Source organism: Propithecus coquereli, unplaced genomic scaffold (assembly GCF_000956105.1).
Source record: "Propithecus coquereli isolate 6110/MARCELLA unplaced genomic scaffold, Pcoq_1.0 Scaffold459, whole genome shotgun sequence".
NCBI lineage: Eukaryota > Metazoa > Chordata > Mammalia > Primates > Indriidae > Propithecus > Propithecus coquereli.
The window spans coordinates 1,352,413-1,360,531 of record NW_012150385.1 but is presented as its reverse complement, the minus strand read 5'-3'; the positions used below and the strand labels follow the sequence as shown (position 1 = coordinate 1,360,531).

At 40.3% G+C, this 8,119-nt stretch overlaps 1 protein-coding gene across 1 annotated transcript in view; it reads left to right on the top strand.

Moving 5' to 3' along the window:
- The window catches only part of ABHD12 (abhydrolase domain containing 12), an 85,587-nt gene that overhangs the window by 51,503 nt on the left and 25,965 nt on the right, over positions 1–8,119 (top strand). The window lies entirely within an intron of this gene.

Here is an 8,119-nt window from a genome sequence, read left to right as displayed (position 1 = left end):
CCGAGTAGCTGGGACTACAGGCATGCGCCACCATGCCTGGCTAATTTTTTCTATGTATTTTTAGTTGTCCAATTAATTTCTTTCTAATTTTAGTAAAGACGGGATCTTGCTCTTGCTCAGGCTGGTTTCAAACTCCTGAGCTCAAACAATCCGCCCGCCTCGGCCTCCCAGAGAGCAAGGATTAAAGGCGTGAGCCACCGCGCCTGGCCTCCCTCTTCATTTCTGATATTAGTAACTTGTGTCTTCTCTTTTTTTTCTTAGCATGGCTAGAGGTTTATCCATTTTATTTATCTTTTCAGAGAATCAGCTCTGGTATTCATTGATTTTTCTCTATTGATTTCCTGTTTTCAATTCCATTGGTTTCTGCTATATTTTGTATTATTTCTCTTCTGCTTTGGATTTAATTTGCTGCTCTCTTCCTAGTTTCCTAAAGTCAAAGCTTAGATGACTGATTTTAGGTCTTTATTCTTTTCTAATATATGCATTCAGTGCTATAAATTTCTCTCTGTGCACTGCTTTCACTGCATCCCACAAATTTTAATAAGTTTTATGTTCATTTAGTTTAGAATATTTTTAAATTTCTGAGAGTTCTTTGACCCATGTGTTATTTAGTAGTGTTTTTTTTTTTTTTTTTTTGAGCCAGAGTCTCACTGTTCCCCGGGCTAGAGTGCCATGGCGTCAGCCTAGCTCACAACAACCTCAAACTCCTGGGCTCAGGCAATCCTCCTGCCTCAGCTTCCTGAGTAGCTGGGACTACAGGCACACGCCACCATGCCTGGCTAATTTTTTCTATATATTTTTAGTTGTCCAATTAATTTCTTTCTATTTTTAGTAAAGATGGGGTCTCGCTCTTGCTCAGGCTAGTCTCGAACTCCTGAGCTCACATGATCCACCCGCCTTGGCCTCCCAGAGTGCTAGGATTACAAGTGTGAGCCACCGTGCCTAGCCAGGTTGTTAATGATTAATTCAATATGTTTAATAGAAACAGGCCTGTTCAGATTGTCTGTTTCTTCTTGTGTGAGTTTTGACAGGTTGTGTCTTTTAAGGAATTGGCCCATTTCATCTAGGTTGTCACATTTGTGGACATAGAGTTGTTCATAGTATTTCTTTATTATCCTTTTAATGCCCATGGGTCTATAGTAATTTTCCCTCTTCATTTCTTTTTTATTTTTTTTTTTTGAGACAGAGTCTCACTGTGTTGCCCGGGCTAGAGTGCCGTGGCGTCATCCTAGCTCACAGCAACCTCAAACTCCTGGGCTCAAGTGATCCTCCTGCCTCAGCCTCCCGAGTAGCTGGGACTACAGGCATGCGCCACCATGCCTGGCTAATTTTTTCTATGTATTTTTAGTTGTCCAATTAATTTCTTTCTAATTTTTTACCTTATTATTTTAAAATAATTATAGATTCACAGGAAGTTGCAAGGAAATGTACAGAGAAGTCCAGTGCCCCCGCCAGAGTCTCACTGTTCCCCGGGCTAGAGTGCCATGGCGTCAGCCTAGCTCACAACAACCTCAAACTCCTGGGCTCAGGCAATCCTCCTGCCTCAGCTTCCTGAGTAGCTGGGACTACAGGCATGTACCACCATGCCTGGCTAATTTTTTTCATATGTTTTTAGTTGTCCAATTAATTTCTTTCTATTTTTTAGTAGAGACGGGATCTCACTCTTGCTCAGGCTGGTATCGAACTCCTGAGCTCAAATGATTCACCCACCTCGGCCTCCCAGAGTGCTAGGATTATAGGCGTGAGCCACTGTGCCCAGCCTAGTAGTGTTTTGTTTAATCTCCAAATATTTTGGGATTTTTCCAGCTACCTTTCTGTTACTGATTTCCAGTTTAATTCCATTGTGATCTGAGAACAGAGATTGTATGATTTCTATTCTTTTACATTTCTTAAGGTGTGTTTTATGGCCTAGAATGTGTCTGTCATGGTGAATGTTCCATGTGAGTTTGACAAGAATGTGTAATCTGATGTTGGATGTAGTAGTCTTTAGATGTCAATTATATCTAGTTGATTAATGGTGTTGTTGAGTTCAGCTATGTACTTTCTGACTTTTTACCTGCTGAATATGATCATTTCTGATAGAGGTGTGTTGAAGTCTCTCCTTGCAATTCTGTCAGTTTGTGTTTTTTTTTTTAATTTCTGTAGATTCAGAGGGTACAAGTGTTTTTTGTTACATGGATGAGTTGTGTAATGCTGAAGTCAGGGCTTTTAGTGTACACATCATCGGGATAGTGTACATTGTACTTGCTAGGTAGATTTTTATCCCTCACCCTTTCTTAGTTAGAAGACCTACCATTCAATCCAGCAATCCCACTCCTGGAATTTCCCAAAGGAAAATAAGTCATTTTACAAACGACAGACTCACCTGAATGTTTACCACAGCACAGTTCACACTTGCAAAGACATGGAATCAACCTAAGTGCCCATCAGCTGATGACTGGGTGAAGAAAATGTGGTACATATATGCCACAGAGTACTACTCAGCCATAAAATGTAATGAAATAATGTCTTTTACAGCAGCTTAGATGAAACTGGAGACCATTATCCTAAGTGCAGTATCTCAGGAATGGAAAAACAAATACCGCATGCTCTCACTTATGAGTGGGAGCTAAATGAGGAGTATATATGGTCATAAAGTGGTGTAATGGACAGTCCTATCAGTTTTTGCCTCCCATATGGAATAGTTGTAAATAGATCTTTAGTGATGTGGGGATGTGGGGGAGGGAAAGCATCCTGGATCCTGTGAGTAGGTCTGAGTGCTTCAGTGAGCCTGTCCATTCCTGTGGACTGTGAACCCCTCAAGTGCTTCTCAGTCGCCCCAACACGTACCTTAGGGGGGACAGGATGTCTGTAGCTGGCTATTTCTCTTCCCTCACATCAGTTAGGCTCTGATAAAACCTAACCCCAGGTGATGCTCTGGTAAAATGATTCCTCCTGAGGACAGACCTTGTTAAGAATGTACTCTAGTCTAATTCAAAATGGTTTCTATTCCCTGGATTTTTCTCCTGTATTCACTATGATCACCTGGGAGAGCTCCTGGAGTAAAGTTCACACAAGCATGTGTCCACCTGTCCCCATGGCTGGGTCCCCTGGAGGTTTAGATTCTCAGACTGGTCCACACTGAGCCTCCAGCCATTTGTCAGTTAGGCAGTGGTTCCCCAGGAGCTTTCTGCTCCAATAAGTTGTGAGTCTTTGCATTTGCCTTCCTGTCTCGACTGTTTTAGGAGCAGTAATTTGCCCTGTGTCCTCATTTCTCTGACAGATCTAAGAAGAGTTGTTGATTTTTAAGTTCTGCTTTTTACTTGTTAGGATGGAGAGGTAACTTACAAACTCCTTACATGCCAGAATGGAAACCAGAAGTACTCTGAAACATTTTGAGTATTTATTTTGCATGGCCAAATCATGTTAAGTTGGTCTCAACATTTGATCTATTGTTTAATCACTTTGGAAGGACTATGGGGTCTGACCAAGTTTCATATTCTTATATTCTAAGAAACATCCTTTTGTTCGTGTGTCTTCTAAGAAGTGTCTCATTATCTTGTTGACTGAATGTTCGCCTGCAGCCTCCTGCCTGCCCTGCTGGCCTCTGGCTTCCTTCTCAGACCCTCTGCCCTTCCCCAGGCACCTTCCCTGCCCCTTTGCATTCCTCTCAGATGCAGGGCTCGACTGCCTGTCAGCTTCCACCTTGCATCCTTACCATCTAGTTCAAACAAGGATTGCTTTGGGATCTATCCTTCCAGGAGGCAGCAAGAAACTGTAAATTATATGAATTATTCTTGTCTCAAATAATTTGTCAAAAAGTCTCCTTTCAAAAAATGTCTAAAAATCTGTTGTTGCTTGAAAGAAAATCCTAGATTGCACGTTTGGTGCTCTGGGCATCCTGCCTCTGGTTTGGGCCCCTCTTCAGAAAGAGGAGGAGGGAGCAGGGATCAGATGCAAAGGCCAGCGTCAGTGGGATGGGGTGCATCTGGGACAGAGGTCAGCCAGACCAAGCAGGAGCTGGGCTGCATGTTGTGGGTGTGGCCATGGGCAAGTTACTCACCTCCCCGGGACTCAGCTTTCTCATGTGTGAAAATGGGGTTGATATTTACCTTGACAGACTGAGATAGCATATGAAGTCCAGTAAATTGATCAGGTTTATTAATGATTATTTTTGTTTACTTTCTATTTTTGCAATTTAGTGACTGATTTCTTTCTAATTTTTTACCTTATTATTTTAAAATAATTATAGATTCACAGGAAGTTGCAAGGAAATGTACAGAGAAGTCCAGTGCCCCCTTCTCCCAGCCTCCCTCAGTGGTAACATCTTACACACTATAGTACAAAATCAACCCCAGGACATTGTCATTGCTGCAATCCATAGAGCTTATTCAAATTTCATCAGTTTAAATGCACTCAGTGTGGGGGCTGAGTGTGTAATGCTGCATAGTTTCATCACATGTGTGGCTTCATGTAACTACCATCACAATCACCACTACCACCAGGCTCCCTCTTAGCACCCTTTTGTATCCACCTCTGCCTTCTCCCTCCCATCCCTAACCCTGGGCAATCACTAATCTGATCTCTATTTCTATGATTTTGTCACTTCAAGAATGTCATATAAATGGACTCATATAATATGTAACGTTTTGGGGATTGACTGATTTTTGTCACTCAGCATAATTCCCTAGAGATTCACCCAGGTTGTTGCATGTATCAATGGTTTGTTCCCTTTTATAGCTGAGTAGTGTTCCATCAATGCAACCATGTGCCACAGTTTCAACATATAAACCCATTGAAGGACATCTGAGTGTTTCCAGTTTGGGGCTATTATGAATAGAGCTGCTATAAACCTTTGTGTACGAATTCCTGCATGAAACTTAAGTCTTAATTTCTCTGAGAGAAAAGCCCAAGAGTGCAATTGTTGGGCTGCATGGCAAGTGCATTCATTATATCTAAATTTTATAGTTCTCTTCTGTTTCATGACCAGTGATACTGGTTATCTGTTTATGGTACTGATAATATGAGTAACCTGTAAAGAAACGCACATTGAATAATAGTATAGGCTATGGCAAAAATTGTGACTGTGCACTTGGGCATGTGAAGTCTGGAGAAATGTGTATCTCTGTGATTACACAAGGTCACACATAGGCAGGGAACTGCTTTGTGGGCAGTGTTCACTCTTATCAGTAATCAAGAACAGCTGATGCTTCACTTCTCACAGGAGTCACTACATAAATAGCAGTACTATCAGTGATAAATGAGATTGCAACTAAGAGAATTTCTGAGGATAGTAACAAAATTGTCACAAGAAATAGGCAACAACTTAAGAAGGAATGAAGAAACGGGTATTTTTCCCTAAACCTTGTTTATATCCTCCTTTTTTTGATTTCTATCTTACATAAAATATTTCAAAATATAAAGATAATAAAGAGTCATTCATTTCAGTCTATGGAGGAAGCATCACCTTAAAATAGCACAGAAAAGAAAATACAGGCATACCTGAGAAATATGGACCACTGCAATAAATTGAATATTGCAACGAAATGAGTGACAGAAATTTTTTGTTTCCCAGTATATATAAAAGTTACGTATACACTGTGCTGTAGTCTATTAAGTGTGCAATAGCATTATGTCTAAAAAAGGAACATACCTTAATTAAAAAATACTTTATTGCTAAAAAAATACTGACACAGAAACACAAAGTGAACACAAACTGTTAGAAAAATGACACTGATAGACTTCATTGACACAAGGTTACCGCAAACCTTCAATTTGTAAAATACTAACTGCAAAGTGCAATAAAGCAAAGTGCAATAAAGTGAAGTACAGTAAAATGAGATATGCCTGTACTAATCTTGCTAATGAATAGCAATACTTTTTAGGTGAAATCATATATCAAAGTGAAAATTTGCCAGTCACCTGGCCATCTTTCACTTGGTTTCTTTCACTCAGCATAATTATTTTGAGATTCATCTGTGTGGTTGCATGTATCAATAGTTTTCTCCATTTTATTGCTGCATAGTATTCCATCCTAAGGGCATACCATGGTTTATTTATCCATTCACCCATTGATGGACATTTGGGCTCTTTTAGATTTTGGCTATTGTAAATAAAGCTGCCATAAACGTTTTTGAACAAGTCTTTGTGTGGACATATGCTTTCCTTTCTCTCAGGACATAAAATTGCAAACCACCTGAACCCCTCACTTATGTAAGGCAAAGGTTTATGCAGGTGCTGGAGGATGAGTGAGCAAATTGTGGGAGGGTGGCCAGAGCAGAGGACCTGAGCACAAGCATTGGGCATTCAGTGGTGGCATCTTTGATTGCAGGCTCTTTCCTTTTTCATGGGCTCTTCATTTTCTTTCAGAATGAAGTCCTCAGTCCTTCTTGTCCTCCTCCGACCTCTTACATTACACCCAACCATTCCTCTGCAGGGCCATTTACTGTGTTCAGACCTGGCTATTTTCTCTAATGAGAATAAAGTGATGGTAATGGCAGCTAAGGTATGTTGTGGGTTTGGTGCCAGGATTCACATGTGTACTCCACATGCATTATTATGTGTAATCCTTCCAGGAGCCCCACAAAGAAGGTACCATTATTATCCTCATCAAGCACTGAGGAAAATGAGGCTCAGAAAGATTAAGTAACTTGCCCAAGATTGCACAGCTAGTAAGTGGTGTGTTAGATATTGAACCAGACTTCATAGCTCGCACTTTTAACCACAGTATTATGTGCCTTTCCTCATTGAAAAGGTAGATTGTACATGGAATTTAAGATGCCATTTTAAACTGTTCTCTCACATTATCTAGCTAACTCTTGTATTCCTAACTTAGTGTGTCAGCCAGTGGCCCTGTCCCTGGTACCCTAGACCAGGTTAGGTCATCCTGGGCAGTGTCCCCAGACACCAGGTGCCTCTCGCATGCCTGCCATGGTACGTGTGCTTGATTAATGCCTATGTGCCCCACTGGGCTGAGAGCCCAGCACAGCTGTGGACAACACCCTTTGTTGCCCTGATGGTCCTCCAGTTGCAGAGTGCTGGGTGCTCAGTAATGGGCATTGAACAAACTGGGTGTATGAGTGAATGAGTTACATTATCATATGTGCATATTTGTAGTCAGCTTTATTGAGGTGTTTGTATCAGCTTTATTACATCAATTTTATTGAGATACTATTTACATGTATAGTAAAGTTCACTGATTCTTCTAAGTACAATTCACTGATTCTTGAGAAATGTGTGCAATTGTGTAACCACAGCCATGTCAAGATAAAGAATGTTGTATCATTCCAAGACCCCTTAAGCCCCTTGCAGTCAGTCTCCACCCCCAGTCCCCCACCTGTTTTTCTGTTCTTACAGTTTTGTCTTTTCTAGAATTTTAGACAAATGGAATCATATAGTATATAGTCTTTTGTGGCTGTCTTATTTAATTTAACATAATGCTTTTGAGATTCATCTGTATTGTTGATGTGTCAACAGTTCAATGCATGTTGTTTTTTTTTAAATAGTCCAGAAATAACTAACTAGCCCCACTAGGTCTAGACTTGATATGGTAAGTTAGAGCAGCAGTTCTCCAAGTGTACTCTCAGAACTCATGGGGTCCCCAGGATCCTTTCAGAGGGTTGTAAGGTCAAAATGATTTTCATAATCGCTAAGGTGTTATTTGCCTATTTCACTCTCCTCAGGGGTACAGTGAAGTTTTCCAGATGCTATGTGACATGTGGTATTGCAGCAGATTGATTGCAGAAGCAGATATGAGAATCCATCTGTCTTCTGTTAAGCTCTCTGGCTTAGAGAAATTTGTAAAAATGTTAATGCCACTCTTCTCACTAAAAGTGTTTGTATTGGAAAATGTAATTATTTTTCATAACAAATATTTATAATAATATGTAATGGGTTGTTTACTATTATTATCAGATATAGGCATTTAAAAACGTCTTAGCTTTAACTTCTCATATGAAAGATAGTAGTAAATATAAACCATAAAAACATAAGCTCTTTAGGGTCCTCAATTTTTTAATGTAGAGAGGTCTTGAGACCAAGAAGTTTGAGAATCACCAGGTTAGAGACATTTTTTAAAGGGGGTTGGGAACAGGATAAGGAACTCTTGAGGCTGTGGAGGGATTAGAAGAGGATCATGGGA